Source organism: Amblyomma mixtum, chromosome 4, assembly GCF_055824585.1.
Source record: "Amblyomma mixtum isolate Tamu chromosome 4, ASM5582458v1, whole genome shotgun sequence".
Taxonomy (NCBI): Eukaryota; Metazoa; Arthropoda; class Arachnida; order Ixodida; family Ixodidae; genus Amblyomma; species Amblyomma mixtum.
The window spans coordinates 19,145,866-19,160,307 of NC_143015.1; the positions used below are offsets into that span (position 1 = coordinate 19,145,866).

Genomic DNA, 14,442 nt, shown 5'->3' on the forward strand with positions numbered 1-14,442 from the left:
ACAACACAAACACAGGGCACACTTTCAAAGCCTATAGCGCAACCCAGGCGGAGGAGATTGTCATTGCTCTGGCTCTCACGAATCCCAAGTCGAAACACATCATCACCGACTCGCGAGAGGCCTGTCGGAATTATGAGCTGGACTCGGCTCCCTCGCTTGCCTGGCGCATACTACAATACAGATGCCAATGCGATGATCCAACTGTACGTAACCTGATTTGGGCCCCGGTCACTAGGGACTCCAGGGCAACGAACAGGCCGATCAGGCTGCCCGCACACTCTTTCCCCGGGCTATCTCCGTGTCCTTGGAAGCCTACTCCCCAATCAGACAGTCTGTCCCTTTCATTCGAACACATCAATGGCGCTACCCTGCCCCTTGTAAAGGAGTTTAACACGCTGACGAGGGCCTCGTCAAGAAAATTCTCACTAACACTGTGCTGTGCCCGGCGGTGCTTAAACATTTCTACGCATCCTTTGATGGCGCATGCCAGTTTTGTGGGGAGGTGGCTGAAACCTTCCACATGGTTTGGGCGTGTCAATCAAAGCCATCTATCCTACCCAACCGTACCAGAGAGTACTGGGAGGCGGCCCTACTCGGCTCTCAAGAACTAAAGGCCCAAAAGGCCTTGCATCAACGGACGCGGGCGGCGTTGCTTTCCAATGGGGCATCGGAATAGGGGCTCCACCTAGTATTGTTAGGGGAAAGGGTCAATAGGGCCGTACCTCATTCAACTCTCTGTAAAAAATTTAATAGACGATAAATTTTTTTCGCCACCACCACCGGCGGTCGCGGTTTTTTAGCCGTGCGGCTCTGCGTCATTCACTTTCGCGGCTCTCTGCACGTGGCACCGATTCTGAGTTAGCTCGAGTGTGACGTCTTTGCTCTGGTGTGGCGTCATCACTCTCTAAATTTTGCATCATAGCTTGTGACTTATCATGGTGCCAATTTCCGGCGACACATTTTGCGGACATTTCAGGCGTCAACACATCCATCTAGTGCTTTCGCATTAATACTGTAGTTCACTGGAGAGCACTGGCCGATAACACGGTACGGCCTGTAGTACTTTCAAAAATATTCCGTGTAGAGACCGGCACCTGCTGACGGAACCGAAAGCCATACGAGTGAGCAGGCGTATAGGACGGAAGATGACCGGTAGGGGCGCAAAGATAATTCTGGCGATTCTGGTCTCACGTTGCAAGAGAGCGGGCAAGCAGGAGGTATTCTTCTGCATAATTCGCTGCTTGAGATAGGGTCAGAAACGTACACATCAGGGCGATACGGAAGCACGGTAGCCATGGTACAGTTAGACTCGTGGCCGTAAATAAAAAAAGAAGGGCGAGAAACGAGTCGCGCTCTATGTGCCAGTGTTGTTTCAAATCGAAGAATTCTATCTCAATATGAGTGATCAGAGGCAACATACATAGACAGCATGTCGCTCAAGTTGCGACTGAAACGCTCAGTGATGCAATTGGTTTCAGGGTGGCAGGGCACTGTAGAGCGGTAACAATGCAGAATTGGCGAAGTAGGGCTTCGACGGTGTCAGGAAGGCATGCCTGCGGCCACTCATAATCTTCTTAGGGGAACCATGGCGCAGAATGAGATGATGCAGAATGAAAGACGCAACGTCTTGCGCAGACACGGACGGCAAGGATGTGGTTTCCATGTAGCGGGTGAGGTGATGCACTGCCACTATGACCCAGCGGTGTCCAGTTGGAGTAATAGGAAGCGGCCCGTAGAGATTGCTGGCAATGCAGTCGAATGGGCATTTGGGTTAAGTCAAGGTTTAGTGGAATTGGTATTCCGGGAATGAGGGAAAGTACTGTAGTACAAGACGGTACATCTTCGTCAGCGGAAGCGGAGTCGAAGGCTCATGTATGTCTTCACCACATCGGCGTGAGCACAGTGGACGTCTTCGTGGAAAGACGCGAGTATGTCAGAACTGAGGCACCTAGGAAGGACAAGAAGCCAATTGCGTCCGTCTGGAAGGTAGTTGTGACCGGAAAGCAGGCAGTCCCTTATTCCGAAGCGATGGGCTTGACGGCGGAGAGTCCGGGCTGCAAGACGCGTAAAGGTGTAGACAGGAGAGTGAGGAGAGAAGCAATCCAGGGTTCCTGATGTTCGAATGGCATGTCAGCAATATCAAGGGACGAGGAAGATGGCGGGGAAAGATGTAGAGTCTAGTAACAGGGTAGAGAGGAGAGGGATAGGGCGTCGGCATCAGAATGCTGACAGCCACATCGATAAACAACTTCAATTTCGTATTCGAGCAAGTAGATCACAGTGGTCTTGAGGGTGGACAACCAGCAGAGGGCATGGTGATCGGTAAGAACAGAAAACGGATGACCATAAATGTCAGGTGGGAGTAAAGATGAGAGGTTCTTCGTTCTTCACACCTCGCGGCGGACTCGTAGCAGACAGCCAGACGATGGACGGGCAATGACATACGGACGAACAAAGGAACTGGAATTTTAAAACACTTAAATAAAACTGCGCCGAAACAAATTCACACAGAAGAAACAGAAGCGTCGCACTCATCTACCAAAGCTGCCACAATATCCACACTCAAGATCCAAGCTTGCTCTTCACGGCTATCTGAAAGCCGGGGCCTGTCTATATCGCTACGCGAAGCCTGACTTGCTCTAAACCTGGTACGCGGTATCAAATCAAATCAAATCTTTTTATTTTCACCAGGCGTTTACTGCTTGGAGCGTCAGGACTAAAAGCTGCTGGAGGCAGCTTGACGAAGCCCAGGTGTCGTTTACAAATTAGGGCGTGGTGAACGCAAAAACTCTTCAGGATTGACAGCTCGGAATAAACAGAACAACAGCGAAACCAACGCGTTCACTGGCGCGCTGCAGAAGCGTTCAAAAGTAAGGTATAATCCATGGTAAAACAGCGCCGAAAAACACGAGGACGGAACAAAAACGACAACACAAGCGCTGACTTTAAACTGACGATTTACTACGCACATGTGTACATATATAGCATTCCCGCCAAACAAAGGTATAAAGTGTGTAAAGACATTGTAGCTCCAATAAATCGTGCAATCAGTGCAATCAAAGCGCGTCATCAAGTCAGTAAGCCATGAAGCGTATCGTAAAAGATTTCATATACAATACAGCTGGAACTATTTGAAATAGCTAGCCAGTTTTGCCGCATTTAATACTGCAAAGAACATATGCAAATTTTAAAATATGGGCGACAAAAATAACAAACAAGCACACTAGGTTATAAGAAAGGCACAACCACTTCGACAGATATGTTGCATAAATTTCATTCAGAGCATTGTTCATGCAATTATTAATCTGAGGTCTAAGAAATTGCTTCCTCAATTGTTCTAGCATGGGCTTAGTATCGTAACTGTGCGCGTTTAGTAGGGATTGGAGATTACGTTTTAATAACTGGTTTTATAATTTGTGCGCAAGCGTGGGAAGATTCAAATTTCAGAGTTTCTTGTTGAAACGATACTTCTGTGACGTTTTAACAACGCATTGGAAATTAAGAAGTCATAGAAGGAGCCTCGCGATAAAATTAGCGTCAATTACGAAATTACCCGACACGGGGATGATATTACAGGTCGCGAACACGGGACTGGTCTGTGAGAGGGTTCATGGTTTGCAATGCATCGGAGGATTTTTTTTAGCAGGCAGGTCTAATATTTTTGCATGTTAGTGTTTGTCGTGGTTCCCCAGACGAGATGGAAGTAGTAGGTGTGTGAAGCAAATAATGCATGACATAGTTTAAGCTTAATTTGCATTGGAAGGATTGCACGGCAACGCAAGACAGCTCCAACTGCCTTGGAAATTTTCTTGCATACGTCTACAACATGCAAGTACTAGTTTAGAATTACTTTTGAATGTGACTCATAGTATTTTCTTTACTCAACTATTTCTAGGTTCAGACGTTTACACATGATTGAATGGATTAATTGATATATCTTATTTTTCACTCTGAAAATTACCTTTGTCTTTGTTGGGCCGACTTTCAATTCATTATTAAACATGAGGATAAATTTATAAGGAATTTTTAGCGCTTCTTTCAACACATTTACATCTGGACTGGGCATAAGTATAGAACAGTCGTCGGCGTATACAATAAATTTAATTGATTTCTCTATGTGTACAAATCATTGATAAACAGTTAAACAACAGCAGTCCAAGTAGGCTTCCTTGCGCAACACCGTTAGTGACAGGTAGAAAGTTTTATCGACGATTACTCAAGCTTACCATTTGTGTTCCGTCGCTTAGGTAGGATTTAATTAATTCCAGGGGTATGTCACGGGCTCCGTACCGAGACAGTTTGTGATAAAGATGTTGTGAATTAAGGAAACAAAAGTATTCTTGAAATATACGAAAAGGCTAAGGGAAGCAAAGTTCTGACCAATATTGCCCAATTTAGTTTCTTTCAGAGTAAGGAGAGGAGTTCCAGTTGATTTCTCTGCTCTGAAAACATGTAAGTCATCGCAGAAGACATTTTTTAGCGCAAAATGAATATAAGCGTTCCCAGCCTTTTCGAAAAGACGGGAATGATGCTTACTGGCCTGTAAGCAGTCGCGATGCTTTTATTACTGTAAAGATCAAGATGAGCAGCGGCGGCCGCCGCTCCGCTAGCGCCCGGCGCGAGATCGCTGGCTGGATGACCGAAGCTCGGACCGGCATTTTGACTAGCTGTCGTTAGGTTACTTCCCCGGAAATCCTGCTACAATTTGGTGGAGGTGTGGGGTACAGCCTTTGGTCAACGTCCTGGAGCTTCGCAGCAGAACCATCGCTTCAGCTATGTCCACCGACGCAAGCCAGTCATCTTCCCTTCCGCCTAAGCCCGCCGTTTGCCCTGGCGCTCGCCGACAGCGGGACCCAGCCATTTTTAGCGGGTCCGATGGACACGACGTGGAGGATTGGCTTGCCTCCTACGAGCGGGTAAGCGGCCACAACCGGTGGGACGACGCCATGAAACTGAAGAACGTGGTGTTTTACCTCTCGGACGTGGCCAGCCTATGGCACAGGAACCATGAAGCAGACTTTACCACCTGGTCTGCCTTCAAAAGAGCCTTTTGTGACATTTTTGGCCGCCCTGCAGTACGCAAGCTGCGCGCTGAACAGCGCTTGCGAGTGAGAGCCCAGGTGCAGGGAGAATCGTTCACGAGTTATATCGAGGATGTCATCAACCTCTGTTCAAGGGTAGACTCGTTTATGTCCAAGGCGGACCGCATTAAGCATGTCCTGAAAGGCAACGAAACTGAAGAATTTCAGATGCTTGTCGCCCGGAACCCTACCACCGTTTCCGAAGTATTCAACCTGTGTCAGAGCTACGATGAGCTCCGCAAGCAGCGCATTCTGGTGCCACCACCTTCCGTGCAGCCTGACTCGCTTTCCAGCCTCGCTGTGACAACCTCTCAGAGCTCGCTGCTAGACGAGATAAAAGACTTTTTACGTGAGGAGGTGGCTCGACAGCTGTCACTTCTTCACGGCGTGCAGGGGCCTCCCTCCAACCTGGATCCGACCTTACAAACTGTGATTCGCGAGCAAGTGACCGAGGCGCTACCACCTGTTCGTCCGCCGGTTCCTGCTGCAGCGCTGCTCACATACGCCGACACCGTCCGAGAACCAAGAGCCGAGCCGTTTGTCCCGTTCTAACCTCCAACGGCACCGCCTGCCTTTCCAACCCGACCACCTCCTGCTCGTGTAAACCCTCGGAGCAACCGTGACAACCTACCCATCTGCTATGCATGTGGTGTCCCTGGTCACGTTGCGCGCCTGTGCCGACACCGTGTGCCACCACCCGTGGATGCATTCATGCTGGTGAACAGCGCAAAAAGGCGGGACAACGACAAGACAAGCGCTTGTGTTGTCGTTGTCCCGCCTTTTTGCGCTGTTCACCAGCATGAATGCATACCAACTCGTCCAGATCTCAGCTTTACACCCGTGGATGACCCCAGACCCTACGTCTACGCAGCACCATAGCCCCCGCCACATCCGTCGGCTGCCGAACACCTTGATTGAATTCAATTCAATTTCATTTATTTTCCAGAAAATTCTGGCGGCTGCCTGGACTAAAAGCTGTAGGTATACAGCTTGACGAGGCCCAGGCAGCCGTTACAAGGCATAGGAGCAGACTTTGTCTCCTATGCCTCCGATCGCCGCCCGTATTCTAGCCGCCCGTATTCTCGCCGCCGTTCGCCATCCCCGCGGCGCCGTTCTGTTTCGCCACTGCGTCCTCATTCCCTTATGCGCCAGGAAAATTAGTTGCCGCAGTTCCCGAGGCAAGAACTGCGCATTCGGCGACAAGTTCAAGGCCTCGTTTCTCCCCACCGAATGTGCTCGACGTTTCTGTGGAGGGCCACACCGCCTTGGCGCTTGTCGATACTGGCGCTGCTGTTTCTGTGATGAATGAGAAACTGTGCCGCAAACTTCGCAAAGTGACGACGCCGTTATCCGGATTTTCGCTTCATACAGCTAATGCGCAGCGAATCTCGCCTTTAGCCGCCTGCACAGCCAGGATCGTCATTCACTTATTCTTTATATGCTGTTGAACTCGTCGTTCTCTCATCATGCTCGTATGACATTATTTAGGTTGGGACTTTCTTTCCCAACATGAGGCCCTCATCGACTGTGCTCGTGCCGAGCTCGAACTTCTTGCGTGCAGTGATACCTCGCCTTCGTGGGGCAAACTGTCTGTGGCTGACGACATCGAGATTCCTCCATGCTCATCTGTTCCTGTCGCTGTTTCCTGCCTCACCGCATCTGACGGCGCCGTCGTCTTTACACCATCCGACGTCTGCATCTGTCCACACGGTCTGCCTCTGCCATTCGCTGTGCTCACTGTTCAAGACGGCTGCAGCCTCATCCCGATCTCGAACCCCTTTTTGAGCCCCTGCATATTTCTCCGTGGCGAATGCCTTGGCCACATTCAGCCCGTCGACTCTTTGCTCGATCCCGAACGATGCGCCGAATCATGTTCTCTTGCTACTAATTCTCATACTTTGCCCGCATCTACCGCTTTGGCCACAGAGGATGGCTTTGCCGATTCCGTCTACGCCAGTCTTGCCACACCGCAACGCGCTCGACTTCTTCACCTACTGAACCAGTTTCGCTCTTCTTTCGACGTGGCTCAAAACCGACTCGGGCGCACCTCTACCGTGACCCATGAGATCGACACCGGAGCCCACTTGCTGCTTCGTCAACGCCCGTACCGAATGTCGGCAGCCGAACGCCAGATTATCAACAGTCAGGTGGACGGCATGCTTAAGCGAGGCGTCCCTCAACCATCCAGTAGTCCATGTGCCTCTCCTGTGGTTCTAATGAAGGAAAAAGATGGCACAATAAGGTTTTGCGTCGAGAACCTTCCTCACCACTCGACACAGTACTTCCTTACCGGCCCGACGTGTCTCAGTGCACCTTCGGAGGCTTCCAAGCATGCCGAGGATTGCCGTCAGCTCGCTCGGTCGTTAACATCCGGCGAGCAGGGGCGTCAAAAATTCCGTTTCGACACAAGCCACACTGCTGACAGTTTTCTACCCGGCTTTCTCGTCTGGCTTCACGTGCCATCTACCTCACCAGGCCTTTCCTCCAAACCTCTTCCCAAGTACCACGGACCTTACCGCATCGTAGAGCGCACTTCCCCGGTCAACTACATTGCCGACCCGGTCCACAGATCAACGCTGACGCAGCCGCGAGACTGTTCATGTGTCACGCCTGAAGCCGTACTATGACCCGTGTGTGTTGTCGTCTCCCTTACTCGCCAGGATGGCTTCGCCTTCAGCCCGGGGGTGATTGTAAAGAGGAAGATGAGCAGTGGCGGCCGCCGCTCCGCTAGCGCGCGGCGCGAGATCGCTGTCTGGATGACCGAAGCTCGGACCGGGATTTTGGCTAGCTGTCGTTAAGTTATTTCTCCGGAAATCCTGCTACACTACGTTTAAAAATGACCGAAACTCTAGAACGTTTCCTTTCAGAGGGAAAAACGCCACATTAAAAAATTAAGTGAAATATCTCCAGTACAGTGGAAGAACGAATACCAATACAAATTTTGCCGGCTTTATTTGTAGATTATTTCGAAGTTTAGCAATGCTCTTATTTTGTATTTCAAATGCTCTGGACACTCTAGTTTCGTCAGTGGGTTCCATAACAAAACTGCTCACGGGGCTGCAAATTATATTTTCGTCCTGCGTGACGAGGTGTACAGTTGCGCCTAGGCTGAAAAAATGTTTATTCTTGACCATGCCTTCTTGACTATGTCGACGATTTCGTGTCCGCAAAACGTGTCGAAAGAGATTTCTCTGTTCATGTGAGTATTGAGCGAAAAAAAAGCAATTGTGTGTGATAAAGAATGATATGAGCAGGAAGATGAACGTCAAAATTTGATCGATACAGAGCAATTAGTTAATTAATTGGAGGCTGAAATATCGCACAGACGTCAAATGGTATCAGATGTCGGTAAAGTGTGAAGAGCGAAAACAATATTTAAAAACACTTGCTCTTGGGCTAGTTTGTTTTGGTTCATAATTAAATATTTAAAGGCTCAAAAAACAGACGAAACACATGTGTACATGACAAGACGAAGCGCCAACGTCCAAATAGTTTTCTTACATGCACGGAACATACATATATAGCGTTTATCGTCGCATGCGCCGACAGGTCACCGACTCAGCTTTATAGAGTGATATTAATATATCGCTCAGGCACAAGTTTCATTTCTTTTTGATAAAAAACGCTTCTATCAGCTCCCTAGGTTCAGTGTCTATGCTTTTGCCCTAGCGTACGTCAGTGAAGCATGGTTTAAAATTCCGGGACGGGCACCCTTATGTGCCTAGGTAGACGTGTGCCTTCCTTCATCTGTTCCACATGTCGCACATGATCCCGCGTTCCCTCATTCACAAACCGGCCAGTCTGACCTATAACCACCCCTTCGGCACATTTCACAAATGGTCTAATTGCTTTGCACCGCAAGCTCGTTCCTTGTTGTCTTTTTCGGTACGAGAGCAAAGGTCTGTGGGCTTTCTCGGTGTAGAGAAAACAAGCCGTACTCCATGCGGCCTTCCAACTTTTTCCAGTTATGAGCAACACGATGCACACATGGCACCACCAGTGGTCTTACCTCTGCTGGAAGAACCTATGGCCTATCTCTACCAGTACCATTATCTCTCTACTTTAGGAGACTTTCGGCCACCGCTGTCTGGAGCGAAGTGTTGACACACAAGCAGGGTTGCCTGTGGAAAGCTTCCCTATTGAGGCCGCACAATGGGAAACTTCAAAATTCATTCGCACTGCACCAAAACACCACCCCGCTACGACACTTCTCACAAAGAACCCGAAAACTGAAAAAAGTGCCGTGAAAGCTTAAGTAATATAACTGAAGGTAAAAAAAAAAACGCCGTAGTTGCCCTTTAAATCTTGCACTGTTCAGTCGATGTAGAAGAGGTGGCAAGTCAGGAGAATGGGAAAGAAAAAAAACATCTACACTAGCATGCTTGCAAGCAGGCTTGTCAAAATTTCCTATTGAACTGGCGATAGGTCTTTGAATTCAGCTATGGGAAACTTGCCTGTTATCAAGTCCAACTTCACTGCATTTGTGGTTCAAGCTCTCCACAATAACGTCATTTATTATTGCTCAACATGCATCTCCTGAGGAACAACAGTAGTGCGTGAAATGTAACGCATTCGCTCATACAGGCGTTAAATTCAAGTTGCTATTTAAAGCAGCACTTAATACCTTCCAGCTAATATGGGCTCCCACAAACCTGGAAATATATTGATGCATGCCTTGGTTGCTTGGTACAAGTTGTTTGCATTTTCTGGGGATTAATGGGTCTGGTAAATGTTTACCGACCACATGCGCGATGTAAACAAGGCTGAGCGAAAAAGCACGCAATATTTGTCATGGGAAGCATTATTAACCTGTTACTTTTATAGCAGACTATGTTTCTCGGTACCTCTTACGCAGGGTGTAAACGAAATGATTGCGTTCCGTGCAGGAGCCGGTTATTGTTACCTGCTTTCATTGATAATTATTTTTTTTCGCAACGCTCGTATGCCCGCGCTCGACATGACGCTGTGGTGATTATTGGTTTCGACGCACGAACAGCGGCGCAACAACATGCCCTCGTAATAGAGTGTGAGCAAATGCAAATGGGTTATGCAAATGGCGCTCGGCAATTGATAGAGCGTGCCTGCATAAAGATCAGTACTCATTCCGGCTGAAGGAGAGCTGTGGCCTTTCATCATCGGTGCTTGTATGCATCCGAAAGAGCGCTTCTTAAACAGGCTTTCATTTCGCGTATTTTTTCAAACCACTTCAACAGCGGGTACGAACACTAGAATGCAGCGGGTTTTTATTACAGTAAATCAAAGCTGTTGGTAACGCCTACCGGGTGCATTTATATGCAGTATGAGCAAAAGTATAGTTGCGTTGTTTAAGTTGCGAATCCGGATAAAAAGAACGTTAGATTTTTTTGCAGGCCCTGCTTGTCGCTGGTTTCGTTTCGTTTCGTTTATGGGGCTTAAAGTGCCAAAGCGACTCAGACTATGAGCGACGCCGTAGCGAAGGGCTCCGGATATTTCGACCACCTGGAGTTCTTTAACGTCCACTGGCATCGCACAGTACACGGGGCTCTAAAATTTAGCCTCCATCGAAATTCGACTGCCGCGGCCGGTATCGAACCCACGTATCAAGAATACCTGGACGCGGACGCGGCAGTGGACGCGGCAACATCGTCGTGACAATGTCGGCTGATGTACCACTGTTTGTGCAGGTTCTTGCTGGATTCATTTCCATCGTCTTGGGAAATGCACCGCACGCTGACACGGGCTTCGATCGTCGCCTGGTATCTGATGCTTTTCGCCCATCCGGTGCGGCAGCCGTATTCTTTACGAACTACGATATGCTGGGGTGGTTTCACGTGGATTCTACCATCTGCGCACCTTCATCGAGCACAGTGACGTCATCCCCCCCCCCCCTCAAGCCAGGCTCTTGCCTATAAAAGGAACGTCTGAGCCTTACATCGGCAGTGGACGCGGAAACATCGTCGTTACAATGTCGGCTGATGTACCACTGTTTGTGCAGGTTGGTGAACGAAAATATACCTTCCGTAGCAATTACCTTTTTTTGATCGCGTTGCCGTGTCCACGCACATTGATCGTTTGCTTCAATGATTGTATGTCAATGGTAGGCCTGTTGCTGAAGCTATCAGGTGATGTGGAGGAAAATCCTGGTCCTCAGACGGCGGAAATGATTAAGCAAGTGATGGAAACTCAAACTGAAATCCTCACGAAATTGAAGGAAATTCAGAAAAATCAAACGTCTTTAGAGGCACGCATGCTTGACGTGCAATCCAGGCTGTCTACTATTGAACAAAAGCTAAAAAACTTCGATGAGGCTAGAGACAGGCTTTCTAAACTAGAGACATTTGCCGAAAGGTCGGACATAGAAATGGCAACTGTTTCCCGAAAACTTGATGAATTAGAGAATCGTTCGCGACGCAATAACCTAATCATACGAGGTGTGAAAGAAGAGGAGTCAGAGAGCGCTGAGGTCCCATTGAAAAAATTGAATGAGGATATTTTTGAAGCCAAACTTAAACAAAGAGTTGACTCTATTGAACACATTCACCGACTTGGAAAGATGAAAGAAGGTAGTGACCGTCCAATCATTGTTAAATTTACAGACATTAGGGACAAGATGTGAATCTTGAGTAATTGTTTCAACCTGAAGGGCACTGCGTAAAGTGTAAATGAAGATTGTTCTAAGCGAATTGTTGAAATAAGGAAAACTCTCTGGAACTCATGTGCGAATGAACGAAAGAACGGTGCGAAAGCAAAGTTAATTTTTGATAAGTTAAAAGTCAATAATACCCTCAAAAGGGTTGAAAATTGGGCGAGTTGGTACGCCGAGGTTGATTATCTTCAAAGAACACTAAACCATGATAACAGATAGATTCGTCGTGATTTAACGTGTGTTCTTGCGTGTAACCTTTGTAACCGTGTTATGACTGTGGATGTAACCATAGGTTTTGTCTATATATTTTTTGTGCTTTTAATAAATTTTGTCAGTTGTTAGTGAGCACTTGTGTTGTTGTCACTCTGTCTCTGTCCCTGTCCCTGTGGTGCCACACCAAAATCAATAACACCCTCTACGCTTGTGACGAAGAAGCAAAGCAGCGGTTTAAATACCGGGATGATTCTAGCAATGAGTGACTGAACAATCATAAACCTGATTGCTTCAAGATTATAAATGTGAACGCCAGAAGCATGATTAACAAAGTAGACGCGATAGAAAGTATATGTCTTGAACATGATCCTTATATTATAATAATCACCGAGACTTGACTACACAAAGCTATCAGAGACTGTGAAGTTACACCACCCGGCTACTCCATAGTAAGAAAAGTCCGTGAAACGAGAGGTGGTGGCGTTGCGATAATGATAAAGAGCAACATAGCCTTTTCTGTCATGGAAGGGTTTGGAGATTTAGAAACTGCATGGATCAAAATCAGGCTGATCTCGCAGTGTCTTAGTGGGGGCTTTCTACCGAGCTCCAAACTCAGCTATTGATGTGCTTGTTGCCTTGAAAAGATTATTCGACTCCAAAATTCACTATGGTGACAATATTTTGTTACTTGGTGATTTTAATCTGCCAGAAATTGATTGGTTGTCTCTTTCTCTTGGCAATGTTGATGTAGCTACCGGTGAACAGCTGGTTGAACACGCATATTGCTACGATTTGAACCAGATTGTTGACCAGAGCACAAGAGTATGTTCAACCACATCTTCGATATTGGATCTTGTCTTCTTGTCATCCGGTTCACAAGAGCTTTTGCAGAGTTGTGACGTGGAAGGAGGTTTGTCTGACCATAAGATGGTGGTTGTGTCCCTCAATATGATTCCTGATACCCGTAATAAACCTTATAGAAGAGTTGTTTTGAGTTTTGGTGCTGCTGACGATGTCGGAGTATTAGACTACCTTGAAAACTCGTTTAAGGAATTCGTGATCTTCTATCAAGACGGAGCTGGAACCGATGAGTTGTGGGAGTTCTTTGCAAATATGATAGCGCATGGAATCAATATGTTTAATCCTAAAACGTTGAAAACAATAAGAAGAAGGAAGCCTTGGATTAATAGGGATATCATTCACAAAAAAGACAGCTAAAACGTAGGCGTAAAAGATGCTTAGACCATCCAAGTCCTGTACTGAAAAACTCCATACATGTTATGAGTCACGAATTAAAACGCCTCATAAAAGAAAGAAAAGACAAATTCTACAGTCAGACTCTCCCAAGGTTTCTAGCCGGGGCACCTAGCAAGTTTTGGAGGCATGTAAATCGCTAAGAAGTACTTGAAGCTGGGCTTGTTGGTGCATATTCGTGAAAGACGTGAGAGCGCGAAACGGAAACACGGACCAGTAAGGGAACAGGACGAGAGCAGCAGCGCCCGTCCTGTTCCCTTACTGGTCCGTGTTGCCGATTCGCGCTCTCGTGTCTTTCACGAGTGTGTAAATCGCTGAGGTAAATTTAAGCAGGCAAATGAAGGGAGCGTAGAGTTGTCTGAGAGTTTTAATTCGTTTTTTTACATCGGTTTTCACACGTGACGATGACGAATCGCCGTGTTTTCAGCCCGCGGATAGTCCTCCTATATCGGATGTGCAGATCAGTGATGACGGGGTCCTGAATTTGGTCTTGAATATGGACACCAAAAAGAATCCAGGCCCAGATGGAATCCCGAATGAATTTTTATATAGATATGCAGAGTGGACCTCCAAATTTCTAGCTAAAAGTTTTCAGTCGTGTGTCGACAGTGGTTGTGCTCCCATTGCTTGGAAAACTGCGAAAATAGTGCCTGTGCTTAACAGTGGTCCTACTTCGAACGTTGAAAATTACAGACCGATTTCCCTCATTTGTACTTGCTGTAAGATACTTGAACATATCATCTACAAACATTTATTAACTTACCTTGACAGTAATAATTTGTTATTTGCTAATCAGCATGGCTTTCGCAAGGGACTTTCCACAAACACACAGCTCACTGAAACTGCACACGACCTCTGCTTGTCAATTAATTCCCGCATGCAAACAGACATAGTATTTTTAGATTTTGCAAAAGCATTTTATAAAGTCTCGCCCCCGAAACTGTTACTTAAAATCAGATGTATATTTAAAAATCAAACGACAACTAAGTGGTTTACGTCCTATCTTTCCTCTCGAGCACAGTATGTTCAAGTTCATGCTCATAAATCCAGCATTAGTCCAGTAGACTCCGGCGTTCCGCAGGGCAGCATCCTGGGCCCACTCCAGTTTTTGATTTTCATCAGTGACTTGCCTAACGCACTGAGCGTACCGGTCCGATTGTATGCAGACGACTGCATCATTTATAAGCAAATTGGTACTCTGGAAGGTCACGTTGAACTACATCTAAATTTGCAAAAAATCAACGAATGGTACAAGAGGTGGCAGATGGT

At 47.1% G+C, this 14,442-nt stretch overlaps 1 protein-coding gene and 1 pseudogene across 1 annotated transcript in view; one reads left to right on the forward strand and one right to left on the reverse strand.

Annotated features, from left to right (window-relative positions):
* The window catches only part of LOC149345811 (uncharacterized), a 175,115-nt gene that overhangs the window by 20,384 nt on the left and 140,289 nt on the right, over positions 1–14,442 (reverse strand). The gene's annotated exons all lie outside the window — the stretch shown is intronic.
* LOC149345812 (uncharacterized) lies at positions 10,715–12,185 on the forward strand (annotated as a pseudogene).